The following is a 19996-nucleotide window of genomic DNA, read 5'->3' on the forward strand; positions in this document are numbered from 1 at the left end:
CGCACGGCACAGCGGACACACCAGGAACCGCGGTGTTGGCCGTCGAATGGCGCTAGCTGCGCAGCATTTGTGCACCGCCGTCGTCAGTGTCCGCCTGTTTGCCGTGGCATACGGAGCTCCATCGCAGTCTTTAACACTGGTAGCATGCCGCGACAGCGTGGACGTGAACCGTATGTGCAGTTGACGGACTTTGAGCGAGGGCGTATAGTGGGCATGCGGGAGGCCGGGAGGACGTACCGCCGAATTGCTCAACACGTGGGGCGTGAGGTCCCCACAGTACATCGATGTTGTCGCCAGTGGTCGGCGGAAGGTGCACGTGCCCGTCGACCTGGGACCGGACCGCAGCGACGCACGGATGCACGCCAAGACCGTAGGATCCTACGCAGTGCCGTAGGGGACCGCACCGCCACTTCCCAGCAAATTAGGGACACTGTTGCTCCTGGGGTATCGGCGAGGACCATTCGCAACCGTCTCCATGAAGCTGGGCTACGGTCCCGCACACCGTTAGGCCGTCTTCCGCTCACGCCCCAACATCGTGCAGCCTGCCTCCAGTGGTGTCGCGACAGGCGTGAATGGAGGGACGAATGGGGACGTGTCGTCTTCAGCGATGAGAGTCGCTTCTGCCTCGGTGCCAATGATGGTCGTATGCGTGTTTGGCGCCGTGCAGGTGAGCACCACAATCAGGACTGCATACGACCGAGGCACACAGGGCCAACACCCGCCATCATGGTGTGGGGAGCGATCTCCTACACTGGCCGTACACCACTGGTGATCGTCGAGGGGACACTGAATAGTGCACGGTACATCCAAACCGTCATCGAACCCATCGTTCTACCATTCCTAGACCGGCAAGGGAACGTGCTGTTCCAACAGGACAATGCACGTCCGCATGTATCCCGTGCCACCCAACGTGCTCTAGAAGGTGTAAGTCAACTACCCTGGCCAGCAAGATCTCCGGATCTGTCCCCCACTGAGCATGTTTGGGACTGGATGAAGCGTCGTCTCACGCGGTCTGCACGTCCAGCACGAACGCTGGTCCAACTGAGGCGCCAGGTGGAAATGGCATGGCAAGCCGTCCCACAGGACTACATCCAGCATCTCTACAATCGTCTCCATGGGAGAATAGCAGCCTGCATTGCTGCGAAAGGTGGATATACACTGTACTAGTGCCGACATTGTGCATGCTCTGTTGCCTGTGTCTATGTGTCTGTGGTTCTGTCAGTGTGATCATGTGATGTATCTGACCCCAGAAATGTGTCAATAAAGTTTCCCCTTCCTGGGACAATAAATTCACGGTGTTCTTATTTCAATTTCCAGGAGTGTATGTGTGGCATCTGGAGCAGAGAACAAGTTTTCCAAGCATTTCTCAAGAGAACTTTCAGGGATTAACGATCTCTAAAACGTCGCTGCACTGCTGTTACGGTTTTCCGGCAGTGTCAGACGGCGTGCATCGCGTCAGCCCAGAGGGAGCGGCAGGGCAGCCGGCTGTGCTGGGGGCGGAGCCTGTGCGCATGCGCAGCGCCGGTCAGCTGGCTCGCCAAAAGGAGTCAGGCATCACGTACCGCTCATGGATCGCATCGGATTTATTTCAGCCACAGACGACACGAAAAGAAGTTTCATCGACATGGACTTTTAGTAACTTCCAATTTGGGTAGAAAATTCGACGTTGGCTACATAGATTTTATTTCTCATTTTATTATTTGTTGTTATGCAGGAAAGCTCCCGAACCAGATACGCATGTTGAATGCGACATTACACAAGTAAAGGCAGCAGAATGGGCGTTCTGTTCCTACTTGTCTGCGTTACTTGATGCACTGTTTTGTTTTTTTTACATCTTCACTCCCCTCCCACACACACACACACACACACACACACACACACACACACAAAATGCGACACTGTAGTTCATCTCATATCTGATACCCGTTGTCAATATTTCGAAATTCTGCCGTCCGTTACCGCTTTAACACACAGCATGTGACACAGCGTGTCCTACAGAGACTGGCATTCACGATTTGTGCAGCAGTTTCCGCAGTCCATGGTCTCGTGGTTAGTGTCCCAAGTTCGATTCCCGACCGAGTCGGTGTTTTCCCTCTCTACGGGTCTCGGTGTTTGTTCAGCCACAATCATTGCCGGTCGGTTTCACCGCCGCGCAAACCGACAAATTCGAGTGAAACAGGTGGTCTTTCTCCTAACGGCCGAGCAACCCCAAACGGGATCATCTCCCGGTCAGTTCACTTCATTTTTAGGGTTCCAGGCTAGGCGCAAATTGAGACGCATATAGCGCGTGTGGCGCGACGCAGCGCAGCGCGCATTTTCTTAACTTCAGGTTCAAATGGGGCCGCGCAAACTGCGACGCGACGCGACTGGGACGCGACGCGCGGCGTTGTGGTTGCGGCACAGTTTCTGGCGACGCGCGTCACGCGAGCACCGCGGGTGGTGGTGAGGGGGGGGGGGGGGAGGAAGGCAGTCCTGCCGTGTGCTCACCCCGGCATGGCGCGTATGGGCGGTGGAAGTATTGCCCGTCCGAAAAATACAGCCTTATGGTAAACCGAATTTTATTAACACTGAGTAGTGTTTCGTCTTTCGCCGTTCAAGAGCTCCATCTATTTACGTTACTCCATAATAGTTTTCAGTTGCAAATATCTCTACAGTTCTTTTGGTTTGTTTCTTCTTTTGTCAAGAACAATGGACAGTTCAGTAACTGGTGAGCCCTTATCCACTGGCATTATTATCTTCTGCCTCGCCATGTTTTCAGGTCGTAAGAAGGGACAGACGATTCATCCTGAGAGTAGCGAATAAGGAACTAAGGAACAATTATAAAATCAAGTGATTTAGAAACGAGGCAGGAAATTAAAATAAGGGTATCTACTTGCTGCCTGTAATGCTGACGTATCTCTACGATCTGCTGCAAGAAGTCGAAAAGGCGTTATTTCCACAGGTATGACCTCTTTGTGCTTCTGATAAAACGTCGAAGATATGAAGTACGTAGCTTTGACTGTCGTTACTTGGATATAGGTGTAATAAGAGACATTATAGTATGTACCTGTGGACATTACATGTCCACTGCAAGCTAGAAACACTCGAAAAGCAGTCAGAAATAACAATGTTTCAATTGGCTCGCCAAGATGAGAAACAGCATTGCAATTGTTGCATGCGCATTATTCAGCATTAATAAACTAATTATACAAATGAAAAAATGGTATTATTACGAAAGTAGGAATATCCTAAAAGAGTGTGGCGCTTAGATATATTTAATTTGTTGAAATGTACTGCTGACAAACGGAGATCTACTTTCATGACAATGTTCTTCTAACTGCAGCTCACCAGGCACACATGGCCAGCGTCTGCATTCCTGTCGCCCGTATTATCCTCCGCTGCTGGCAATACACTGACCAGTGTGTTGTGCGACAGATCAATTCTTTCCTTTTCTCAGTAACAACTATTTCATTCGCGATCACACAGTTTGCCCAGCCGTAGGTGAGTAACCAGCATCCGGCAGGTGCGTGTTATTCCGCCTGAAGGAACGGTCGTCATTATTTTACTAATGCTCAGACAAGAGAAGGAATAAAATCCTTTGGTAAGTTTCCATTGCAGTCGCTCAGTGTTAAAAATACGATGGGTTACGGGCATTCGACCAAAACTCCAACAGAATTGGCAATTAATTTTTGTGTGAAACTTCCTGGCAGATTAAAACTGTGTGCCCGACCGAGACTCGAACTCGGGACCTTTGCCTTTCGTGGGCAAGTGCTCTGCGCACACTCCGCTGCAGAGTGAAAATCTTATTCTGGAAACATCCCCCAGGCTGTGGCTAAGCCATGTCTCCGCTATATCCTTTCTTTCGGGAGTGCTAGTTCTGCAAGGTTCGCAGGAGAGCTTCTGTAAAGTTTGGAAGGTAGGAGACGAGATTCTGGCAGAAGTAAAGCTGTGAGTACCGGGCGTGAGTCGTGCTTCGGTAGCTCTGATGGTGGAACACTTGCCCGCGAAAGGCAAAGGTCCCAAGTTCGAGTCTCGGTCGGGCACACAGTTGTAATCTGCCAGGAAGTTTCAAAAATTCAACATGTTGGCTAAATTTCAAACGCAACAACATATGGTGTAACCAAACGCAAAATCGTAGCGACCCTTATTTTTCATTGCAGGCTTTTCGAATTTTGCGTAGCGTCTTACTATAATGTGTATACCGCAATAAGTATGACCATTAGCGAGATGACGGGCACTTGGCCACGAAGCTGCCATATAACGCTACAAGCAAGTAAAAAATGAAATAATGTTACTGAGTAGTTTCTGTAAAATCGTTTGAGAAAGAGTTCAGTGTGCGCGCGCTTCGTTTCTGTCAGCGTGGAGCGCCGTCAGCCGGCGCGTGCAAAACACGTGCACGCGTCTCGACCTGCGCTGGACACGCGCGCCACGCGTGATTCGTGCGCGTCGCGCTGTAGCGTCGTGTCGCGCCTAGGCCTAAAGACGGCCCTTCCTCAGCAGGGCGGGCTGGCACCAGCGGGGCTCTGGTGGGAGTGCCGTGGACTCGGTGGCGGCAGGAACGCACTGCGGAAGCGTGGAGCAGGAAGGAGGACGCTGAACGCCAATCGACGAACCACACTCACCACAAAACCGTACAATTTGTGTTGTCAAAGTACGCCAGCATGTCAACAATTATATTATTTATACGAACTGAAGGAAACTGTTGTTCCACCTGTAAACCGTAAATTTTAAGTGGTCCCAGTGTTTCCTGTTACGAATGTACCGGTATACTCTCATCTGCATAATTGTTAATTCGTTACATCGCCCTTTACCCGTAGCAATCAAATCTAAACATGAAGTACTAAAAACTAATATTGCGATGCATAATGTAGCAGGAATGAGTTACTACCTGCATCTTCAAACCTAAGGCCACTTTACGGTGTGTGGTGGAGGGTATTTCGTGCACCGAGGCCATTCTACTCTGCGCCTCGCTGGCTTCCCGCCCACCCCCGCCGACTATCACCAGCGTGACGGCGTGACGTCACCTCCCGCCGCTGCCGACCCTGAACTGGCGACACGCGCTTATCTGCACCCACCGCGCGGACGCCCGCTTCCTGCCGACAAACCGCAGTGCCGCAGTGCAAGCGTGTCTCCTCGACGCTTTCAGGCCTGCAGCGAAATGAGCGAGACGAGAAAATTCGAGAAACTGCAGCCTACACACGGCCAGCCACGTACCACTCGCGAGCGGCACAGCCAAGGCGGATGGGAGCAGTCAGTGGTACCAGAGTACCCTCTGCCACACACTGCCACGCGGCTTGCCGGCACGTACATACAGACTTAGGTGCTGGACTTGCAAGTTTGCTGAAAGTCCTACAGCGGCATGAGGTACAGTGCAGAGGTCTCACAACCAGTATAAACCCCACGCCACGCCCGATTCTGTCAAGACTACAACTCGCACTTATACTACACGTGTAATCTATTACTTTACAAATGCGCCACTGTCTCGAATATTTGACGTTATGCATGGAAGCGAGAGAAACTTTTGTGAAGGTTTGAGATAATGTTCAAACTTTGTTGCAAGTTGCCAAGTGGTGTCATTCCCAGACAATGGATGAACGTATCGTGGGTTATTTGGGCTCCACGACATGCGATGGCAGTCTCCGTATCTGTCTCGTTCAGCGAAATACTTGTCTCGCTGTAAGAGGGCTTTAAACACAAGTTTGTACCTCTTAGCGAGCAGTTTACGACATAACTTTTAAATTCGCCCGATAACAGCGTGAAATACTGAGAATAAAATTTTTGTTGCCTCCAGAAGTCGTTTGAGGCGCCTTACTTAACGCCGTAGGTTCACCTACGTGATATTTGTAAGAGGCTTGTACAAACGACGTGGGCCATTTCTAGTTTCATGTAGGCTTGTCCATAGAAACGAATTTTATTTAGTCAAGACGGAGTCCGAAGTATCCTACTTACTTCACCAGAGTACTTTCAGCCACAGTTTCACTTCTAAACATGGAATAAAATTTCCAGAGTGAAATTTTCGCTCTGCAGCGGAGTGTGCACTGATATTGAACTTCTTGGAAGATTAAAACTGGGTGCCCGACCGAGGCTCGAACTCCCGACCTTTGCCTTTCGCGAGCAAGTGCTCTACCACTTTTTTTTTGCATTTTGTTCGTTGTTGATCGTTGTGTACGTCACTACGTCACATGACATTCGGTCAGGTTCGTTTGTTGATCCTTGGACTCAGTTTTTTTTATTGCAGAGGCTAAACAGCTCTCTGACCGAACACGCTGAGCTACCGTGCCGGCTTACCTGAGCTACCGAAGCACAACTCAAAACACCTCCTCACAGCTCTACTTCCGCAGCAGAGCACTTGCCCGCGAAAGGCAAATGACCCGAGTTCTCGACTCTCGGCCCGGCACACAGTTTTAATCTGCCAGGAAGTTGCGTGCAATAAAATTTGTTTCGCGAGAGGCCGTGTCTGAGGTAACAAGTGATTTTCTTTCATTTCTATTCTGTCAGTTAGTAGCAAGCTGAGTTTGTTCTACCTAAATGAGATGTGGAATGCATGTTCCTGCCTTTTCAGATCACTACAACGAAAAAATTTGTTTGTTTTGAGATTAAACTGAGTACATACTGTCAATTGTAACAGCTGTCTGTACTTTGCCGCTATTTATACTGAATTCAACTATTAGTACCGGCATCAGTTGCAACATTTTTTGCAAACAAATCTTGCACTCTTCAGACAGCACGGGGCGACTGCGCGCCGTCCCCGCCTGCTGCTGCGCCCACACGCACACTCGGCCGCCCTGCCGTGGGAAAGCGACTGAGCGCCGCCTCGCTGTCCCACAGGGGCAGCGGCTCTCAGGTCACGTGACCCCCCCTCCGCCGGCAGCAACGAAAGCCGCAAGCCACGACCTTGGCGCTTCGTGGCAGCGTTTCATTGCTTTTTCCGAGAAGCGAGCACACGCAACGCTTACTGCGACAGAACGCTGCCTAACGAATAAACAACTCCGTCGCTCGCTTCTCCCTACGTCATCGCCTGTATTTTCCGTAGTTATTTTGATTTCAGTCTTAACCGAGAAGCTCATAGGTCACAAGTACATAACGTAATTAATTCGCATGATCTGGCCATTCATCTTATAGTGTTTCAGTTGACTGCCTGCTGCCCTGGTGTCCATGCAAGAGCTTAAAATTTTCTGTCTGCTCCTATGTACTGCGCCAAGTACGACGGTCGAAATGTTTATTTTGCAGCAGCAGTTTTTGCAGTAAGCGGTAGTAATTTTTAACAGTTCGTAATAAGAGAGTGTCATCTGTGCTGTGACTGGCTGAGGCGGAACACACTGAGCAGTCGCCGTATCCGGTTTCATACTATCCACGCTTTGGTACCACATTTGCTCACTTTGTATTGAAACTTACGTGCAAAGCAAAAAAGTCCACCGAACACTCGATATACCTGCGGAATTTCTTACAATACAACGGCGCAAAATAACGCAATACCAAAACGTCATCCCCGTAAGCTGCAGTTACTTTAGGGTCAAATACAAAGTTTAGTTTCCGCCGCTTCAGTGTAAGGCCAACACTGTGGATCACCGCACAAAACTGTTGACGTCATAGTAGTTTTGTACACTCCTGTCTGAAAAATTTCGTTCCAGAAAAGCCACGTTCATAAACTTTTGCATCAACTGGAAACACTGTACTATTCGTCATGTAAAGGGTGGGTACTGCATCTCATAATGCGAGAGAAGACCCTACCACACCAATTACTACACTTTTTTCAAGACCTTCCCACTGACCTCTGCTCGTGTTGAGACAGTATCTGACTGCCGTGTCCTCTACAGAGTCCTGACTACTGGACCGACGTAAGGGGTCGTGGGTTCTCTCCCAGCAGTTGCTTTCCCGCTCAGAAATCCGCGCCCCGCCGTGTTGTGTCAGAACGTGGCGGTATCTGCTGGACCGCGGCCGCACAGGACGGGCCTGGGAATTATTTTTGCATTCTTCATTATTATTCACTATCGTTGTTGGTTCGAGTATATAGCTTTGCTGCCACTCGTTCTCGGCCGACGATAAACTGCTACAAAGATAACATCAAATAAAAATTTGATTAATAAAAAGATAAAAAATCAGCTCCTTATTCTCATATCAAGTAGACAGACTTTCACCCCAATCAATTCTGAGACTGCGTACTTCCGCAGGTGATGTACATCGAAGATACCCCTAAAATATAGATACGCTTCTCGTCCAATTTCGCATCAAGAACTTACTTACATTTCACCATGCAATATGCAACAAAGTTTTCCAGATGAATCATTCATATAATTAATGCCACACAACGTTTTCACCGTGTACATGATTACGGCGCGATTCACTCTTAAGAGCCTGGCAGAAGGTTCATCGAATTACCCTGCGACTAATTCTTTCCCGTTATACTTTCCCAAGAGCGCACGAGAGAAATGCACACTTCAAGACGTTCCACGACAACTTTAATTCTCTTGTTTTATTGCGATGGTCTTTTCACTCCATGCAGCGAAATATTCTGGTATTGGCAGGACAAAACTGGTGACTGAAATTTCGTGAAAAGATCTCGCCCCGACGACATGGCCTTTCACTTATTGTCATCGCAACTCGCGTGTCATATCCGTGGCACTTTCTCCCCTACTTAGTAATAAAACAAAACAAACTGTCCTCCTTTGGACTTTTTCGATGTTCTCAGTCAATCGCATCTGGTAAGCACCCCTTCTCCACAGCAAACATTCCGAACGAGGACACGTCAAGGGATCACCAATTTAGTAGCGTGGTGTCGGCCGTCTCTCCAGTAGCTCTATTGTATCTACTAAGTGTTCTGCCAATAAAATGCGCTCTTTGCTTCGCCTTCACAACAACATTTTCTGTGTGTTCTTTCAAATTTAAGTTGTCCGTAATGGTAATTTCAGTCGGTTTTGCATATAGCTTAACATGTCATTATGTAGGATCAGTTGCCAGTATCCGTACAAACAAGTCACCGTCTCCAAATCATTTTGCATTTGGTTTCGATGTTCTGCTGACCTTACCTGCCGGTAAATGTCATCATTTTATACAGTCTAAAATGGCTGCTCAGATTATCTAGTAAAGCAATTACGTACGTCAGGAACGGCAGAGGACCTTCAACACTTCCTCGGAGCACCATAGATGCACCTTCTGTTTTACTCGATGACTTTCCTCGAATGACTACGAACTGCGACCTTTCTGCGAGGAAATGACGAATCCAGTCGCACAACTGGGAAGGCACTCCCTGGACACGCCGTTTCAAATGGTTCAAATGCCTCTAAGCACTATGGGACTTAACATCGGAGGTCATCAGTGCCCTAGACTTAGAACTACTTAAACCTAACTAACCTAAGGCCATCACGCACATCCGTGCCCGATGCAGGATTCGAACCTGCGACCGTAGCAGCAACGCGGTTCCGGACTGAAGTGCCTAGAACCGATCGGCCACAGAGGCCGGCGACACGCAGTTCGATTACAAGTTGCATGTGAGGACCGCTGTCATGAGCCTTCTCGAAATTCATAAATATGGAATAGATTTGAGATCCTCTGTCGACAACGCTCATTATTTGGTGTGAAAAAAGAGCTAGTTGTGCTTCACAAGAAATTTTTTCTGAACAAATCGCTTTCTTTGAGGTAACTCATTTTCGAACAGGGTATATCTTCCGAAATTATTCTGCAGATTGATTCCAGTGATGTGAGGCTGTCTTTCATCGCATTACTCCTATTTCCTTTCTTGAGTATTGGTGTGACCCGTGCGACTTTCCTGTCTTTAGCTACGGATGTTTCTTCGTGTGAGTGGTTGTACGGGGTCCATCAGACGAGCCTTGATGCTGACTATTTACTTTAGTAAAGTAGAATGTTCAACAAGTAGAAGATTAATCACCTCTGAAGTATCACTGCACTGTTGTGTTCCACAACAACGTCTGAAGCAAGAGATCAAACTGGTAACTGTATCTTTCAGCATCACTCAGTACGGCTGTAAATACGCATACAGAGGCCGGCAGGTTACGTGGGGGCTCAGCATGTAAATACCACCAGCGGCTGTCTTGAGCTCCAGTGGGCAGAGTTCGGCAGTACTGTGCGACACGGCTCCGGCACGGCTGCGCCGGCCAGAGTGGTGAGGGAGGAGGGCCGACACGCGCCGTGGCTCCGCACCAGCGTTAGGAGGCAAACACAGCTCCACTGCAAAACTACGCGCGGCCAAAACCCCACAGCAGAACTAAATTAGAGTAAGGAGAGCCTTATGTGCAGCATTCTACGAATTCAGAAGTCAAATCCTGTCTACCAACTTCACAGGATGTACTGGTACCAGGAAGTTTTAGTCCCACTTTAAGTGAATAAATAGGTCGAAAACATCTGTCCACTCCAACCCCCGTTTTTACACTTCCCTCCACTACTAAGTTGGGGATCCTTGCTGTCTGAGAATGTGTCCTGTCAACTGATGCCTTCTTCTAGTCAGGTTGTGTCACAAATTTCTTTGCGCGGCAATTCTATTCAGTATCTCATTACTTACGTGATCTACACATCAATTCTTGTGCATTCTTCTGTAGCACTGCAATCTAAAACCTTTGTTCCTTTCCTGTCTGAATTTTTTATCGTCGACATTTCACTTCCAGAAAAGGCTACACACTAATACTGTCAGGAAAGACTTCTTAATATTTAAATTTATACTCGAATTTTAAACATTTCTCTTTTTCGGAAACGCTTTTCTCGCCCTTACCAGTGTGCATTTTATATCTTCTCTACTGTGTCTACCATCAGTTAAGCATAACTAGCAAAGGTCACCTACTACTTTTAGCGTCTCTTTTCCTAATCTAATTTCGTCAGAATCGCCTAATATAATCTGGCTACATTATATCGCTTTTGTTGATGATCTTGTATCTTCCTCCACGACACTGTCCATTACGTTTAACTGCTCTTCCAATTCCTCAGAAAACCTCAAAAACTTGGATTACAGAGAAAAGCCCCAAATACTAAACGTCCTTTTCCAAAACTGTTTCACTGACGAATATTGGTCCGTAGTTCCGCCTTTAATAATCGCACAAACGTCAAAATAGCAGATATCGAAAGATGCGACCATGTGATAGAAAACCAAGTGGAATCGCACGAGAAAGTGCTACTGCGGTTTTTCTGAGAACTGTCTTGAGCCGCTATTTCGGGAACCCACACACATTGGGAATGTTTTAGACGATGAAACTACAAAGTGACCTGACTTCATAGATATTGTAACTACATGGACAGGAATTGATGATCTCTGTTTCAACGTAGGGACGATGGTTACTGAAGCTAATACATGCTTCACGAAGCCTAGGAGAATATCTATGATGGATATAGTAGATAAGCAGGTATTAGTATCTTAAGACAATGAATAGGCATCATTTAATTTCGATGTGATGGACGTGAAGGAATTATGGACAAGGTGTAAAATAATTGGAAATTGCGCTCTGAAGCAGTACGAGCCGAGTGAGTGGATTAAGGGCAGTTTAATCACAAAATTGCGGAAAACCCAAAGCATACAACTTCCATGTCATAACTCAGTTTGCCAAGTACCTGAGAAAATTCTAATCCCACGGCACAGCTGGGGTGTGATCCAAAAGGAGAAAGTAACCTACTTCCAGCCGCTTTACGGTGTGTGGTGGAGGGTACTTGCAGCACCAGGGCCTTTCTGCGCTCCGCCGGCGCGCCGCCTTGTCTGCCGCACATTCCCCTTCCCCACTACTGCCAGTACTTTTCCGCGGGTGTGGCCGCACTGCGTCAGCTGCTCGGGGAAGTCCCGGCCTCTGTGCAGCCCGGGCTGGCCGCAGCGGACGCAGATGTCTCCACCGGCGGCAGACCGCTCTCTCCCGGCGGCTGTGCTGTGTGCCTCCCCAGTGTCCAGGCTTGCAGACACAGTGTTTACTTCCGCGCCTGTCTGTCAACAGGACGCCAGCCGCACCCGAGTTGTGTCGTTTGTGCCCCGAAAGAGGCTTCCAGCGCGGAACCTTCACTCTTGCCAGCTGAGCTAGCCGCCCACGCCTTACGACACAACTTTAAACATGTCCAGATACGCAAGCTTCATCTGTCGTGCGTCACGAAATTAAAATGTCAACAAGTTTTACAACAGTATACGCAACCCTGCAGCGTTCACGGTTCATTCTGTTACCTCCTTTACACGGAAGATATGCAAGCGTCACATCTGACACAATAAAAAAGCTTACAAAACTGCAATTTGTGATGTTTTTCCGATAGACAATCTGTTTGCGTGTGAGAAACATAACCTCAGTAGAAACGTTACCACCGATCTGTGGTTCATCTAGCTTGGAAAGAGTTTTACATTTATTGTGAAATTTATTCCCATTTCGCGAATCCGAATTGACGACCGCTATTTGCGAAACATTAAACGTTTTGCCGGAGCGGGACTCGAACCCGAATCCCGCACAAACTTCCATGTGCCACAAACGGCTCACGTAAATCCAGATTCGTGAAATGCGAATCCATTTCGCTTTATTTACGCAGCTGTAATCGTGAGACGAGAGTGTATGCATCTCCCAAGGGCAGTGTAATGTGATACAGAGATGGTATTGACACAGCCATTGTAACCATCGAGTTCTATTTGTTTCAGAATATCTAGGCGTTACTTTAGCTCGATTAAGGATCTAGTTGAATACACTGGAATATGCAGTTGGAACTATCGTGCATTGACGGAGACGGAGACTATTGGGTTAAGATTTCCCACAGCAGTCTTGTGAGGGCGCGAACAAGCGCATACATCTGTGACGTGGCCCACTTATACTTCGATAATGATTTGTCTCTACTTCGAAATTACGCTGTCTGCTTCGCGAGCGGTAGTTTCAACTCTCATTCCTTGCACAGAAGGACGCAGATTTCATTTCCATTCCGAGCTTAGTAGCAAACTGCACTCGTGAATGACGTCAGCAGGGCAGTGTCGTACACATTGATGTCTTCTAATGTCACTTAAACGATGTGAAAACGGCGTCTTCCTTACAGGTAAAACACAGCACATGTCGATAATTTTGAAATTCGTCTCTGCTTGTACGTATTTAAACTGATGTCTGCATGTAACTGCCGAAAACAGGAATCACGTTTTTGTGAATAAAGTTAACACACTAGAGAGAACAAGACGGGCTGCATGTCGTACAGAGAAATGTGCCCGCCGATATGCAGCATGTGACACCGTAGCTCTAATGCTCTACTGATTCATTTTGCCTTTTGTTTCATTTAATGTCACATCGTTGAGTTTCTGTAAATGATGTTTGATTGAATCGATGGCAAAATTGTATAGTCCTTTCTTTGTAAAAACTCTGATGTCATGGTTTGATTCTATGCAATGTAGTGTATCTATCATTTAAATTCTTTGTCTCCTTCGGAGGGAGACGAAACTTAATGTATATAATTGTAATTTTGTTTAAATAATTTTTTGTAGAAATGTCAATATATGCTAATGTTCTGTTTTTTTTTAAACGTTTTTTTGCTGTTACGTAAACTGCTGACCCTCACTTAGGGTTCTTAAGTTATTTCATATGCAAAAAGTGTTGTGGTTCCCCTCGGGAACGGAACTTTGTAGCACGCGCTAAACGTGGTGGGCATGGACAGAAAGGTGGAACCAAGAGTCAGTCGGGGCCGAGCTACCAAACTGTCAACTGCTCACGTAAAAGTTGTGTACTGTGCTGGTACCGAGAGAGGCTTTCCGTGGCGCTTTCCAATGCCTCGGATGGGTGGATAAAGAGCTGGAACTATTCTTGAATTGATATCTATCATCGCCACCAAGAAATGACAGAGTCCAGCAGTTCTACCTGCAAATCCACCTACCTACATGCAATCGCCACCACATTGCGCAGCCACTGAAAAGGAACCAAGGAATAGTAGAAGTGTATGGTGAAGGATCAGCTCATTGGATGTTTTAGTGTGGACTTATACTCTAACTCTTATACCTACCTTGATTTTTTTATCCTTAGTCACACAACCACTTAGGGTCCTTCCCATGCTAAAGTGATTACCGAGTGTCTTTATTGAAAGAACATTAAAGCTCAGTGTTTGAGCAGAACTGAGTAATATAGTAAATAATGCTTGCTGAAAATAATTTCTCTATTAAAACTGCTTATTAAAATTTTATTGCCAACTTCTAAAGTGAAAGTCCTCAAAACTGAGGCTTATGAAGTTTGCTTAGTAAATGATGACAGTGCAGTCTGTTGAAAATCAAAGGCGAGCTATTGTCTTATAACCACATCGAGTTGTGTTCTACTGCAGTAAGAGTTGAGAAGTAATACTATTGGAGGTTTACATGTTCATACTTGTTAAGGCCTTGTTTCTTTAGTGTATTGAAATTGTGTTTAGTATGCACTCAAAGTAGTTTCTACTATTCTTGCTATTCAAGTGAAATTCTGTACAATATTGGGTTCCTCTTGTGTATTGAAAGTGACCATTAATGGTGTAACAGGAGCAACAGTTTGTCTATTGTGCTCATGCTAGATAACGATTCATAGAAAGTCCACTATCTATTAAAACAATTTCTTTGTTCAAAAGACAGTGAGGAGTAATCTGTTAGTTAATTCCATTTAATTTTCATTTTAAGTAGAAAGGTGCTTAGTAGCGAAAGACTTAATCTACGCAGAGTAACTAAATTTGCTGTGGACCATATCCATATTTCATGTCGGATAGGAGTTTGTTTGAAAAGTAATATTAAACCTATGTCCAATTTATGATTCTACAGTGAATATTAGTAGTAACGATATTGAGAGCACTAAGTCTTCAAGGTAATAGTGTGTTTTGTTATCTGTTATATTTGTGCAAATAGTTTGTTCTGATTTGGTAGCTCCAGCCTTAACGTGAACATGCTGTATTCAGGTTCCAGAGTTCATTGCAGTCACGTGTGGCGAAGTATAGACCGTTTTCTTTATTCTTTGAACAGTGTAGATCGGTAAGATATTGTTTGTTACTGTTTAAATATTTACGTACTTTTGTGTTTCACTTCCGATAAACCACCTCCGTTAGGTACAACACGGTCAACATAACAAAATTCCTGTCAGAAGGTAACACTGCTCTTCTGCTTTATACTATAATTGCGTGAATAAAAATAATTTCATCATACGAACTGCGTCCAGTTTTGAGGTTATGGTATAACAGTAGGTGTATTTGACAGAAGTGTTATACGTGGCTTTTCCGGGACAGGACTATTTGCTCTTTTGGGGCATAGTACGTAATATACCAAATTTTGTATCTGATTGCACACGCTACGTACAACCGGTTGCAGTGTTACAAGCAGCCTGTGTCGGCAGCTTCGGCAGCGTTTGGTCTGGACTGGGGATACGCCGCGACGCTGCAGAAACAGTCTGTGTGTGCCTCGCGCCGCCCTGTACGACCGAAGGTGTACCACGTGTGGAGCAGCCGCCAACGGCACTCTTAAACCTCAACTCCAGAAAGTAAGTTGCTTATATATGAACGCTAATGAAGAAGAGATGATATAATGTTTTCCTAACAGAATATATGAATCAAAATCAACTGACAAAGTATTCTACATCTACATTTATACTCCGCAAGCCACCCAACGGTGTGTGGCGGAGGGCACTTTACGCGCCACTGTCATTACCTCCCTTTCATGTTCCAGTCGTGTATGGTTCGCGGGAAGAACGACTGTCTGAAAGCCTCCGTGCGCGCTCTAATCTCTCTAATTTTACATTCGTGATCTCCTCGGGAGGTATAAGTAGGGGGGAAAATATATTCGATACCTCATCCAGAAACGCACTTTCTCGAAACCTGGCGAGCAAGCTACACCGCGATGCAGAGCGCCTCTCTTGCAGAGTCTGCCACTTGAGTTTGTTAAACATCTCCGTAACGCTATCACGGTTACCAAATAACCCTGTGACAAAACGCGCCGCTCTTCTTTGGATCTTCTCTATCTCCTCCGTCAACCCGATCTGGTACGGATCCCACACTGATGCGCAATACTCAAGTACAGGTCGAACGAGTGTTTTGTAAGCCACCTACTTTGTTGATGGACTACATTTTCTAAGGACTCTCCCAATGAATCTCAACCTGGTACCCGCCTTACCAACAATTAATTTTATATGATCATTCCACTTCAAATCGTTCCGCACGCATACTCCCAGATATTTTACAGAAGTAACTGCTACCAGTGTTTGTTCTGCTATCATATAATCATACAATAAACTGACAACTGACAAAGTATTCTACATCTACATTTATACTCCGCAAGCCACCCAACGGTGTGTGGCGGAGGGCACTTTACGTGCCACTGTCATTACTGTATTGGCGCATTTGTGGACGTCACGGACACACGCACTCTGAGAAGAGAGATTGGCCAATGGCGAGTGTCTCAGAAACAGCCGTTCAGCAGCGATCCGGTAACATTCTCGCTCGCCACCCTGTCGTGACACGGGAATATTACTATCCGTGAGTTCAGCAGCGCAATTCGCCTGGAAGGGCTGAACAAACTGGCACTCGCCACCCCACTGCGTGGTTCGGCCTCTGCCAGCCCGACTGCCGTCCCTCCACTCCTGAGGGCGTCGAGCGGCTCCCACTCCCTCTCTCCCTCCCTCCCTCCCTCAGCACGTCTCTGCGCTCAGCGTCCCGGGCAGTTTCCCCGTCGGCGCTATGCGAAACGGCGTTTTACCGCAGGGGAAGCTGTTAGGGCGTAGGCGGGAGCGCGCGCATTTCCCGCCGCGGGTAAATCGTTCGTACGAACCGCTGTTCCACAGGACACTTTCTCCCGGCAGAAAACGCGCGGATTTTCGGTGGCACAACCGCTCGACCGCGGCTGCTCGCGCACCGACTGTCAGCCTGCTGTGTGGAGCGGGGCAGGGTGGACGGCGACGTCGTTTGGCTGTCGCTGTACGCACTTCCGGTTCTGAAACTATACTGCTGCTCGAGCAAGAAGAGGAGGAGGACACCAAAATTTTCGACGAAGAAATGGCTGCAAAGAAGAGAGGAGAGTCTCTCAAATTACCTAAGAATGGATGGAGAAACTTACCAGCACTTGCTCCCCCTTCGTGAGCCCTTTACTACAAAGACAGGAGACACAGATGGGGAGAGCTGCGGCACCGCATGAGAAATCAGCACCAACATTAAGATACTTAGCTACTGGCCCTACATACCGTCATCTGCAGCATAGTGTTGCTATTTCACAACTGGGTCTCTCGAAAATTATGCCAGATACTTGTGCCGCAATTTTGTATGCTTTGATAAATGAACACATGGAGGTAGGTTGTAAATTTAAAAAAAGTTGACGTTATATGTAGCTGTGTTTTTCCTTCCTATGTTACAGTTCCCAAGGTCTCAAGAGGGAGGGATTTACAATGCAAAACAGTTCCGAAATGTCTCGATCATATCGACGGCGAACACGTGCGCGTTTATCCTCCCTGCTCCTGGAGAGTGGTAACTACAATGGCTACTGCAACATGGTGCTGCTTGCAACAGTAAACGCAAATTACGAGTTCACTATGGAGGCTTTGGAACCAATGACGGGATACCTGATGGTGGCGTTGTGCGAAACAGTATTTTGCAACAAACCGAAGAAAAGTAAGTTAAGAATACCGTGTGAATCTTGTGTCATAGGTCACAAACTGCCGTATGTTTTTGCAGGAGAGATGCCTTCTGCGTAAGGCACGATTTTATTGATCCCTATAGTCTCAAGGTACTAAATCCTGAGAAGGTGGTTTGCTATTATCCCCTATCCCGTTGTCGAAGAACTGTGGAGAACGTGTTTCCGACTCTCTCTCTCTTCCACATTCCAGTCCTTTAAAAAGTGATACAGAAAATATGCAGAATGCGGCGCCTGGCTGCTGTGTACTCTGTAACTACTTACGACGAAGATGCGGCCAGCTCTACGCACCACCAAGCACGTTTTACGCACAAAACCCGGAGGACGGTGCTTTTGCTGAAGTAGAGGTACCATGTTCTGAATATTGCCACGATTGGATGTGGGGAGCAGACTGGGCAGTCGCTGGGTTTATCTACCTGTTTGCGAAGCTATAATTTCGTATTTAATACTTCTGTTAGTCTCACTTGCGTATTACGACGATATGCAGTTTAACTTGTACACGACATTTCTGAACTCTTCAAAACGGGTAATTTTCATTACTTTTTGTCTTGCGTATGTCTCAAGATATGTAATGTCAGCGGCTGCCCATGTTTCCAAAACAGTGACTGACCATCAACGGTTAAGCCTTAGAGGGCTAAAAAAAATTTGCTATAGATTTCTATCGAACATATGTAGCAAATATGTGCCCAAATGTTTTAATTCTGACGCCATTCAGTCTCTTCAGGAAAACTAATAACAGAGTAGTCTACGCCTAATCTTGCCGTTATTGCACTGGGAATGACAATTCTACCGTCGTTGTAGGCTCGACGTGAAAATTTACACTGCTCTTTAATCGTGTCATTTGAACCTCAAGTAAAGAAGTTTGTGAGTGACAGCGTCACAGTCGTCCATTCTTTCCTAACAAAGGACGCTATTAACGCCGAAGCACGATTGCGGCAAATTTTTTGCACAAAAAGCCACACAGAACTCGAGGCGTTTCGGAGATATCCCTTGTGCTTTGCTTTGTCAACACGCCTTGGACTTCTCACGCAAATTTTAACACGAGAACAGCCAAAACAAAGCACTGCAGCGTTGCATAGTACAAAAAAAGTGTGTCTAATAGCTTCCCTTTCATCAGCTAATCTCAAAGCAGGAGACGTGACGTCACAGATGGAAAGAGAAGTATGCAATATTTGATTTCACGAAGCAAAACATCACGACAAAACTTCGAGAATCCGCCTGCTGCTAATCCAGCCTTCGCCTCAGTCTAACCGAGGTGCAGGGGAGCGCAGCAGGTCTCTCACTCACCACAGCCTTAGTTACATAAAATTGTGAAAATACTGAAATGAAGAAGGTTGTATACATAGAAGAATCCTGGAGATACTAGAAGGTATCAGATAGATTATATAATGGTAAGACAGAGACTTAGGAACCAGGTTTTAAACTGTAAGACATTTCCAGGAGCAGTTGTGGACTCTGACCGTAAGCTATTGGTTATGAACTATAGATTAAAACTGAAGAAACTGCAGAAAGGTAGGAATTTAAGGAGATGGGACCTGCATAAACCGACTAAACCAGATGTTGCAGACAGTTTCTGGGAGAGCATAAGGGAACAAAGACAGGAATGGGGGAAAGATATACAGTAGAAGAAGAATGGGTAGCTCTGAGGGATGAAGTAGTGAAGGCAGCAGAGGACCAAGCAGGTAAAAAGACGAGGGTTAGTGGAAAACCTTGAGTAACAGAAGAAATATTGAACTGATGAAAGGAGAAAATATAAAAATGCAGTAAATGAAGCAGGCAAAAAGGAATACAAATGTCTCAAAAATGAGATCCACAGGAAGTGCAAAATGGCTAAGCAGGGATGGCTAGAGGACAAATGTAAGGATGTAGAGGCTTATCTCACGAGGGGTAAGATAGACACTGCCTACAGGAAAATTAAAGAGACCTCTGGAGAAAAGAGAACCACTTGTATGAACATCAACAGCTCAGGTGGAAACCCAGTTCTAAGCAAAGAGGTGAAAGCAGGAAGGTGGAAGGAGTATATAGAGGGTCTATACGTACTTGAGGACAATATTCTGGAAATAGAAGAGAATGTAGATGAAGACGAAATGGGAGATACAATACTGCGTGAAGAGTTTGACAGAGCACTGAAAGACCTAACTCGAAACAAGGCCCCGGGAGTAGACAACATTCCATTATAACGATTGACGGCCTTGGGAGAGCCAGTCCTGACAAAACTCTACCATCTGGTGAGCAAGATGTACGAGCCAGGCGAAATACCGTCAGACTTCAAGAAGAATATAATAATTACAATTCCAAAGAATGCAGCTGTTGACATGTGAAAATTACCGAACTATCAGTTTAATAAGTCACAGCTGCAAAATACTAACGCGAATTCTTTACAGACGAATGGAAAAACTGGTAGAAGCCAACCTCGGGGAAGATCAGTTTGGATTCCGTAGAAATGTTGGAACATGT

General features: G+C 46.4%; 1 protein-coding gene across 5 annotated transcripts in view; it reads right to left on the minus strand.

Annotated features, from left to right (window-relative positions):
- The window catches only part of LOC124719965 (poly [ADP-ribose] polymerase tankyrase-1-like), a 106559-nt gene that overhangs the window by 67127 nt on the left and 19436 nt on the right, over positions 1-19996 (minus strand). The window contains exon 1 of one of the 5 annotated variants that reach the window (XM_047245182.1): positions 6654-6764. The exons of the other annotated variants lie outside the window; for them this stretch is intronic. The gene's annotated coding sequence lies outside the window, so the exon portion shown is untranslated. Of the gene's footprint in view, positions 1-6653; positions 6765-19996 lie in introns of those variants that run through there. 5 annotated transcript variants of the gene reach the window in all.

This window comes from Schistocerca piceifrons, chromosome 11, assembly GCF_021461385.2.
Source record: "Schistocerca piceifrons isolate TAMUIC-IGC-003096 chromosome 11, iqSchPice1.1, whole genome shotgun sequence".
Taxonomy (NCBI): domain Eukaryota; kingdom Metazoa; phylum Arthropoda; class Insecta; order Orthoptera; family Acrididae; genus Schistocerca; species Schistocerca piceifrons.